Below are 11,063 nucleotides of genomic sequence, written 5' to 3' on the forward strand. Positions count from 1 at the left end.
AGTGCAGGAGAGTGTACCTACATCCATTGCAAAACAAAAATATTTTCCAAAAATAAGAAATAATACAGATGCAACTACAGTTGCAGCAATTGTAATCACTTATCTTGTAGTACAACAAATAAATTTTATGACGCCATTGCTAAAACTATATTAAAATGTTCAAATATTTTAAAAATACCGATAGACATTGATGTCTTGTTTGAGGATATTGTAATGCTCTCTATTTTTGATTTACAATGTAAAAAATATATCTATTCTATACGAATGTATAAATAAAAAAATATGGAAAATTATACATAATGTTAATTATATTTTATTTAAGATTTAATAAAGCAATCCGATTTCTCTCCTTTTTACAGGCAGTCCTCATTAGGCTAAAAATGCGCTTGGATGAGGCATTAGAATGAGGTAAGGAGAAGACATACTCGAAAATTTTTTCCAAGCATAGGGATGTTATTACGAAAAAATTCTACCCATTTCTTCTCTACTTTTAGACCATCTAATTTTAAGTATTCTGACGAATCATAAAAAATAGAGAGAATTACAATATCCTCAAACAAGACATCAATGTCTTTCGGTATTTTTAATATATTTATTAAATTACAAAAAACATCAAATGACGGTTTCTATTTGTAAATAAAGTTATTAAAATCAAATTTTAATTGTAAATATTCTAAAATTGTCTTAATAAAAATATCTGCTTCATTTAAAAATGTATTAATTAGTATTTGAACATTTTAATAGAATATTTTTAGCAATAGCGCCATAAAATTTATTATCAATTTTTAACTGTAGAGATGAACAGAGCTGTAGCATGATTTTGCGAATCTTTATTAATAAAGAATATTCTGATTACAACTGAATATTAATTGCATGAAGTAGATTTCCTACATATGAAATTAATCCCAAATATGCTTCTGCCCTTTCATACTCGAGAAATCTATATTTAAAAAGTATTTTTTTAAGGGTTTGTAAAATTTTGAAATTCTATTGATGGCAGGTATTAATGATAACCACCTGATAGGTACATATCGCAACAAATCACACCATTCCAAGTCAGACCACTCCACCAACTCTTTTAATTCACTAACTCTTTTAGTTGATGAATTAAATTCGTTAAAACATTTCATCATAATTATTTCGACATCCATAGATAGTACATTCATTGCCTTCTTGCAAGAAATGTAGTATATGGCATATACAGCCAATTGGTATTAATTCATTATTGTGCTGCCTCAATTCGGTAAATAAACTTTGGTTTTTGCCAAAATTTATAGATGTATTATCAGCGCAGAAAGCTGGCATACAATTCATTGATAACCCTGAATCAGCTCTATTTACATTATGTGGTTAAATAAATCGTTAGATTTTTCACTATCCGAGGAAAAAAAATTTAACAGTTTTATGGAAATGTTCTTATTCTTGTTGAAATAGCGAAGGATCAAGGTAAATGTTTTAATATTTCCTTTATTAGATGCATCTGTTAGAATTGAATATGGATGCCCATCTTTCAAATCTTTTAGAATTAACCTCTAGGATTCAGGTACTAAATCACTTGTTAGCCTTGCTCATTTTTGTTCTACCACAAGTAAGGTTTGCACTTATATTGGAATCGTTAAATATCATGGGAAAAAGATTCGACCAACATTGTGATGATATAGCTCTGTGAATGTTGAACTACATGATAGGTGTACACGATTTCCGAAACTGTAGTTGCATCTATATTATTTAATATTTTTGGATAATATTTTTGTGTTGCAATCGATGTTCTTATACTCCCCTGTACTGACTTATATGAATAAAATGATGTTGATTTATTATTGGATAAAAATAAAACAGGATAGAAAGAAATTGACAAACTAGACATGTTTTTCGAATAAATATTTAAAATTTATTTAAAAATATAAAAATAATCAATTAATGTCTCTCAAAATTATTATTTATATATAAAAAATGTTAAAATACTAAAAAAAAAAACGGGAGAAATTAAAAAATTGCGGTATATTTTTGCGGGAGATTTCCAATTGCGGTAGTTTAGCGGGAGAGAGATGTCTGCGTGTAAACTAAAAAATTGCGGGAGTCTCCCGTTGATGGGAGGAGACATGGCAACCCTGTCTACGACATATAATATTCCACTGTTTGTATTGTGCTTTAATTTTTTTTATTTAATTTATGATTTAATTTTATCAATAGCCTTATAATTATATTTTACTTTTATTAAGATAAATAAATTAAAATTACTCACTTTATAAAAAATTATATCTGATATATTATATTATTTAGTAATTTTATGATCTATTATTAATAATTATAAATTATTTCACTTTTGTCTCAAGACTTATCTTTGGCTTATATTCCATTTCTTAAAAAACATTTTTGGTTCACTTTTTTTATATATAAATGCTTTTTTTCCAAAAATGTATAAATTAAAATGAATAGTTTTATAAAAAAATATCAACTTTTATATTCTTTCTTTCAAATTATTATTTAAGATATGTGCATACATTTTTCAGGTAGTGTAGGGAGGACTAAGGGGGGTATTTTTTATTAGCTTAAAATGATATTCACAAAAAGTGATAAATTTCTGAAGGGTGGGGGGGATTTCCCCTTGCCTCCCACCCCCGGCTACGCCTATGAGAATAATATATGAAATAATATATTTATAGGTAAAAACCTAGCTCTCAAGAATTTGATAGGCATTTTCAACTTTTATATTGTTAAAAATATTTTAGAATTCTACACTAATAGTCAAAAAATATTTTAATTACCTTTTGTTTGATACCATACTGAATATTTTTGTTATAAATATTATATTGTAAACAAAAGATATTTTAATATTCTTTTATTTGATGCCCATATCAAATTTATTTTAATCATCACCTCCCCCCCCCCACACTCTCCTCCCCACAACAAACATAATCTAATTAGTGCTATAAAGTAATGGCCATATAGATTAGTGTTGTTAAACGGCTCGCATTGAGTCGATTTTCAAAAACTGTAACTCAATATTTTGGCCAGATAATATCATCAAAACTACGATATTTCGCTTTTCAGGCTTCCATAATATTTCTAGATATAATATTATACCATGGTAAAATCATTATAAATTGTCCTACCAAGTAGTATTTTTTTGAAAAAATTATAATCACATTTAATAAGCCTGGAAGTAGTTGATCACAAATTTCATCGTTTAATTTCGTTTTCGGAACTATTTTGTCTATTAATTGGATTGAATGGAAGGCTACATTCCACTTTGTAATATTGGAATAAAGAAAATATGTCACTAGTATTTTTAATTAAATCTGTTAATATGGAAGAATGGTCGGTCCAAGTCATTTGACAAATTTTGTGGAAAACATTTTAATATTGATCAGTTGTTTCAAAAGTAGCATTTGTATTAATACAAAATATTGAGTGTAGCAAGATAGACAATAAAACAATCTTCCACATTGTTGATATGATCGATCAATACTAACCTTTAAATTGTTTTTTTTTATGTTTATATAAATTGATTTTTTTTTATAAATTATGAAAATTGATTTTTTTATATAAATTATTATAATAATATGTAAATTGATTTTTTGTTTGAAACATGCTATATAAGCATGATATTTTTAGTTTTATAGATGTAAAATTTTAAAATAAATTAAATAAAATTAAACTCGTAACTTTGATTTATTCTAAATTAAATAAAATTGAACGCGTAACATTCATTTATTCTTGGAAAACTTTATGGTGGCAGCGGGCAGTTCCGCTACATATTCGAGGAAATCGTAAATAAATAAATATGTAACAGATTCCCAATAAAAATGTTAATATAAATATTGAATTTCCAATATACTCAGGCTGGCGATCTTTTTTTGAGTAGATTCGAAGACATCTTCAAGGACACTCAGTTCTCGGACATCAAAAAAGCAGGTTCCTTTACAAGAAGACTACCAGATGAGGTATATATCAAGCTCAAATCGATATGTTCACCTACCGACTTCATCAATCCATCGATATTGATTGAAAAATTCAGGTTATTACACCCGAGGAAATCTACAAATCTACAAGTTCCAACTTATTATTATTTAACGCAGCTGTACAGGGTAAAAACGAAAGTTACATAAATTGCGTAAGTAGATTATGCATTTTAAAAAATGAATGTTTGCTAAGTGATAGTAGAGTTATTGAAAAAGTAAAAATTTCATTAATCAGCAAAAATATTAGGCAGAAAATCGTTAAAAGAAAACATTACATTAGCAGAAGTTCTTACTTTAAGAGATGATTTTGAAGAGTTATTAAAGTTGAAAATATTTCTTTAAACGAAAAAACAGAAGATGATACAACCGTGAAACATGTAGAAAGGCAAAGAGGCAGGAAAACAGAAGAAAATAAACAATTGGTGAGATATGGAGACCATGACGAATGACAAAATTTACAATCTAATTACGATAACAGACAACGATGGACAACAAGAGGCCATGACTTTCAAAAAAATAATTATCAAGGAAATAATTATAACCCCAGATATCAAGGAAATAATTACAACCCTAGATATCAGAATTATAACGCGAATTATTACAACAACGTCAGAGCAAACTATCCAGAATCGTACAATAATTCTTCGAGATTTGATAATAGAGCTAGTTATAATAACAATAACTATAATAATTATAGGTTTAATAATGATTATAATTACAGATATAACAGACATTATAACGATTCAAGATTTATTCAAAGACATAACGATAATCATAATATTGGAAATCAAGGAAGAAATCAGGTATGCAATTGTAAATATCATAACAACGATATACAAATAAAGTAAACACTGTAAATATAGAAGAGATAAAAGAAGATTATAATGACAAACTAGAAAGAAAAGAATATAATTTATACAATTTAGACATAAATAATATGGATACCGATAATAATTACACAGCTAATGATGCATATAAGGTTACAGTATATTTGAACGACATGCCTATTTTGATGCAGATTGATACCGGCTCAAGGTATAGTATCCTATCGATTCATATCGCGAAAATGATTGGAGTAAAAATCTTAAATAAATCAGATATTAAATTAACTGGATATGATGGAAACACAATAAATGTATTAGGAACTACCAAAGTCAAGGCAAAATTCGAGGACAAAAGTAAAATCTTAATTGCTTATGTAGTCCAGCCAGAGTGATAAGATTGCACTGTTAGGAAGGATCTGGATAACAGTTTTTGGGAATATATTAGATAAATTTGTGAATATGGTCGAGGATGATTATGATAATACTATACAAGAATTAATTAAGCAATGCAATTTTAAACTTAACAAAAAACCAATGCTTCGCAGCTATGTCAAATTACGTTTAAAACACGATGCCACACCGAAAATCATACCGCCAAGGCGTATACCATATTCTAGAATTGATTTGATAACAAAAGAGCTTCAAAAGTGGGTAAACGATAAAATTATTGAACCTGTTGAAGACGTTAGATGGGCTAGTCCTCTCACTCCCGCTTATAAGAGCGATGGCTCACTTCGGCTCTGTGCCGACTTCAAAAATACTATCAACCCTGCTTTACAAGATTTCAAGTACCCTATACCACGCATTAATGACTTAATTACAAAATTATCTAAAGGTAAGAAATTTACCAAGATAGATTTTAAAAACGCGTTTCTCCAAATACCTATGCACAAAGAATCAAGAGATTTTCTTACAATATCGACTAAAGGACTATTATAGGTTTATGAGACTGCCGTTTGGTTTAAAAACTTTGTCGGCAATATTCCACAAACTATGGATAACATTTTCGGAGATTTAAAAGATGTTATATTTTACATTGACGACTTGTTAATTACAGGTGATAACGATGAGATACATTTGGAGAACATTAAAAAAGTATTCGAAAAGATCATCATGTATGGATTAACCCCCAATTTCGACAAAAGTTTATTCCTGCAAGATAAAATACCCTTTTTGGGACATGATATAGATAAACATGGTATACATCCCAACGAAGATAAGATAAAAGCTATTTCTAACATGCCGGAACCGAAGACAAAAGATGAATTGACAACTTTTTTAGGGATGGCGAGCTATTAACGAAATTTTTATGTAATTTTGCGGACGCTGATTCTTTATACAAAATGGTTAATAAAGACAAATGGTTATGGGATAGTACACATCAAGAAAGCTTCGACGACCTAAAAAAACTGATAAGTACTCCGCCTACGTTAAATTTTTATAATCCGGATCTACCAATAGGCATTACAACTGATGCTTCAAAGAAAGGTCTAGGCGCAGTCTTATTTCATATTGAAGGTGATAGCAAAGAGAAACCCATTGCTTTCGCGTCAAGAGCTTTATTAAAATCAGAGTTTAATTACACTAATATAGAGAGGGAAGCTTTATCTATTATATACGCGGTAAAAAAGTTTCAAGAATATTTAATTGGTACGAGATTTACAATAATCACAGATCACAAGCCACTCGTTTATATATTTACTAAGGGACTCAAGGATAATTCATCCATATCAATGCGACTTCAAAAATGGAGTTTAGCTATGGGAGCTTATGACTTTACGATAATTCATAGACCCGGGAAACGAAATGTAGTACCGGATTGTTTGTCAAGATTACCCCAAATGAACACAGAAGAAATGGTACAAGAGATAGATGATGAAATAATTGATGACAAATTTTGGGACTTACCAATAAATTTTAAAAGAATAGTTCAAGAAACTAGTATTGATATCGAATTAATGGAGGTAATTAACAATATAAAGAATCATGAACAGATAAAGAATAAAATATATAAAAATATGGAAATGGAACTGAGCTTAATTAAAGATTGTCTTTTTAAAGAGAATAGGATCATTATACCGAAAAATATGAGAAAGGAGATATTACAGGAATTACACAAAGGACATCTTGGTGCAGGGAAAACGAAATTGTTGGCGAGAGATTATTTATGGTGGCCTGGTCTAAACGCTGAAATAGATCAGGAGGTGAGAAACTGTGATACGTGTGTAATAAGTATGCGGACAATCCTCATAATGTACAAAATCCTTGGAAGACAGCTGTAAAAGTGTTCGAACGCGTGCACACGGACTTTGCACAGTTTGAAGGTAGCAATTTCTTGGTATGTGTTGACGCATTTAGCAAGTTTCCTATCATTAGAAGAATGAGAGATATAACTACTGAGTCTACAATTAAAGAATTATTAAAAATAATCAGTTTGTTTGGTATACCCGATATGATAGTCAGTGATAATGATACGAATTTTACAAGTAGCTTGTTCAAAAAATTTTGTAATGATCATGGAATTGATCACATTTTCACAGCGCCTCACCACCAACAGTCCAATGGTCAGTGTGAGCGAATGATAAGATCAATGAAAATATGCATGAAAAGGAATATGGAAAGTAATAATAAAATAGACTTAGATATAGCTTTAGAAAAGTTTTTATTTAATTATCGCAACTCACCAAACGCGACAACCAACAATATATGAAGCGAAGTGATGTTCAACAGAACCATAAGAACCAGATGGAATTTAATCAAACCGCAAGAAGATAAAGTGAATGAATTTAATCGCAATTTATCGTCAAATAGAAATATAATGAATGGTGACAAAGTTTGGTATAAAACCTTAATGGATAATATATGGAACAAAGGCACTGTAAAACGTAAAAATGGGAATTTAATATTTGAAGTAGATACAGGAAACAAAATTATTAGAAGACATTTAGACCAAATTAAAAAAAGGTCTACGAGTAGCACACCTCTTGATGAAACGACACATTTGAAAACAAATACTGAAAATGCAATACCTTTTACTGTAAGTTTTAGAAGAAATGATGATCAAAATTTAGGAATACAAGAACAAAGTCTTGTTAGTCAAAGACCAAGCAGGAATATAATTTTGCCCAAAAAATTTGATAATTTTATAATGAAATAAAGACTAAAAAAAATATAAATATAATAAAATATTTTTCTTTTAAATAAACTTTCAATAACAAAAGTTAATGCAATATACTAATGATGACAATATAACCATCAAAAAACATTGACTGCACGATAAGATTCACATGCAATAAAAACCTGAGTGGAGATCATTTTTTAAAGGGAGGAATGTTGATATGACCGATTAAAACAACCTTTAAATTGTTTTTTTTTAAAGTTTATATATTTTCTTATAAATTGTGAAAATTGATTTTTTTATATAAATTATTATATTAATATTAAATAGATTTTTTGTTTGAAACATGCTATATAAGCATGATATTTTTAGTTTTATAGATGTAAAATTTTAAAATAAATTAAATTAAACTCGTAACTTTGATTTATTCTAAATTAAATAAAATTGAACTCGTAACATTCATTTATTCTTAGAAAACTTTACACATATATAGTCATCATCTTTTACCAGCGGGAAGAAAATTAATTTCGTCTTCTTACATAAAGGAGGAGGGGGGGGGGACAAAAAGAATATTGTCATTTTTGCTAATTGATTTCCTTTTTTTGCTAATCTTGGGATTTATATATATAATTATTTTATTTATACTAGGTGTTGTGTAGCATAAATTGTTATTTGTTTTATTCATTCATGTTCTATATTAACATATTAAATATTTAACACAATACATACAAACATATTTTATATTATATTAACTTAATTATATTATTTCTTTCACGTGACATAATATTAATAATTTGATTCACTAAATTGAATTCGAAAAAGTATTTATAGAGATAATTTTTTAGTTAGATAGTTGCATTAAAAATGAATTAAATAAAATAATTTTTTTTTATATGATTTGAATTGATAAATAAAATCAGCAAAATTTGTTATAACTATTACTAGCATATATATAGAAAACTTCACTTGGTAAGGGGTGGGGGGTATATGGGCCTGCCTACTTATATATGGAACAGTATTTTAATGTACTTACATATATTTGTCAACTTCAACAATGTATACCATTTATATTTATTTGAACGCATTTACATGAAATAAAAATAGATACCATATAAGATATTTTTATTTTAATCATTATTTTTTAATTCTTCTTAAATTAAAAGAAGTTTATTTTCGAAAATATTCATTTATAAATTAATTAAAGCATTTTTTTAATGAGCAATATATTTTTCGAATCACAATTCATAAATAAATAAATTAATGATTATCTTGACTTCAATTATATTTTTCATTGGTTATAATTATTCGATTAATTTAAATAACAAAGATGAGGATATTTTTTTATTCTTATGATCACGATTAATTTTGAAAATTTTCAAATTTATATACAACCAATCTTTTAATTTAACTCATAATTAGTATTTTTTATTATCGGAATTTATTGGCCTTATGGACTACTTCAAACTGACAATACAATCAAGCAGTGGCGTAGCTACGGGGGTGGTTTTCGGGTTTGGACCCCTCCCAGAGCAAAATTTTTTTTTAGATTATACGTTCAAAAGACTTAAAAGTGATTTTATATGAATTATATTTTTCTGGTTTTGATGTTTGTGGAAGGATATTATATTACTATTGAAATTATTCTGGTATTATTATAAAGTCATTGAGAATAATCTACTAAATTATAATAACATATTATTGATGCATTTAAAAAATATATTTATTATATATTATCAAAGATATGGTTATGATTTGTAAGATAAACCCGGCCGAGATTTTAATATTCCTAGCTACGCCACTGCAATCAAGTTTAAAAAATATTTTAATACATATTTATATTTTTAATAATATACATATTTATGTAAATATCCATTTCATAATTCATCAATCCATATTTTATATCCGCCGGAAAAAAAATATATTGAGTATGAAATAAATTTTTGTGAAAAATATATTGAGTATGAAATAAAATTTTATGAAAAATATATTGAGTATGAAATAAATTTTTATGATGAATCTGTACGGGCGGACTGATAATAGATGATAGTACATTTCTGAATAATAGAATATGCCTTATTTTTAATTATAATTTATTTACAGTTCTATAAAGTAAACGAGGATATGAGCCAATTTCAAGCTAATCTAACATGAATTTATGTTTAAGCTGTTATGAGGTAATTTATAAAAAGCTATGATGATAATATTCACCATCTTTCGGCTGATATTAGGATGATAATTTTTTCTGATATTTCCTTAATATTCATAAACTTATAAATGTTATAGGTTAATGTGATTCCTATTATAATTTAATGTGAAACTGGACCAAAAGCACTTTCTCCTGCAAAAGAAAGGTAATATAATTAAAATAAAAAACATGATGAAAATTTTTTATCAAGAATTCATGATTGCTTGTCATAGTTACCCTGATACCTAATTATCTAGATTATTTTAATATTCTTTTCATATTTAAGATAACATCCTATGCAAGATTTACCTGAATATATCATTTGAGAATTTACCAATTCAAAATAATCAATTTTTTCAAATTACATTGTTTATAATTAAATAGAAGAATATTTTTTTATAAATCATGTATTGCAAATAAAAATAAAGTTTATACTTTTAGTTGTAAATTTTAATTTATATTGGGTGAAAAAAATGACGTTAGTATTTGAGTGGGGTTTAATAGACCCCAATCCACTTATTCATTATTTTGATTTGATATTGGATATACAATATAACTAACCTTAAAAGCTTAGATTAATGATGATGTGAATAATAATAATTTATGTCTACATTTTCTAAAAAAAATATACTTTTTAAAAATTTCAAATATGATGGAATTTGTGGTTTATTCTTCCTTAACCTGCCCATTATTATTAATTTATATGTATGCAATGAGCTTAATGCAGTATGATAACTTGTAAACCAATTATTCATGGTTACAATGTATCCTGAACCAGATATAGGGAGAAGAGGAGAGGACTACATCTGTTGGTTTATTACTATTTTTTATGGCGTCTCTGGTAGTGTAGTATGTTTTGACATTTACTAAATGGTATATTTTTATGCCATAATTTGATGGTTTATTATGCATGTACTATGTGAATGTAGCATTTCATCAAGGATTCCATAATCTGAAATTGTATAAGATCT

General features: G+C 27.4%; 1 long non-coding RNA gene across 2 annotated transcripts; it reads left to right on the top strand.

Annotated features, from left to right (window-relative positions):
* The first annotated feature begins 9,803 nt into the window (after positions 1 to 9,803).
* LOC135924790 (uncharacterized) lies at positions 9,804 to 10,499 on the top strand. 2 transcript variants are annotated; one of them, XR_010571407.1, is made up of 4 exons: positions 9,804 to 9,953; positions 10,008 to 10,081; positions 10,191 to 10,258; positions 10,379 to 10,499. It is a non-coding gene; the product is annotated as an uncharacterized LOC135924790 (long non-coding RNA). The 2 variants fall into 2 exon arrangements; XR_010571406.1 differs by having other exon boundaries at positions 10,304 to 10,426.
* Positions 10,500 to 11,063: the final 564 nt, after the last annotated feature.

This window comes from Gordionus sp. m RMFG-2023, chromosome 2 (genome assembly GCF_954871325.1).
Source record: "Gordionus sp. m RMFG-2023 chromosome 2, tfGorSpeb1-WG-v2, whole genome shotgun sequence".
NCBI lineage: Eukaryota > Metazoa > Nematomorpha > Gordioida > Chordodea > Parachordodidae > Gordionus > Gordionus sp. m RMFG-2023.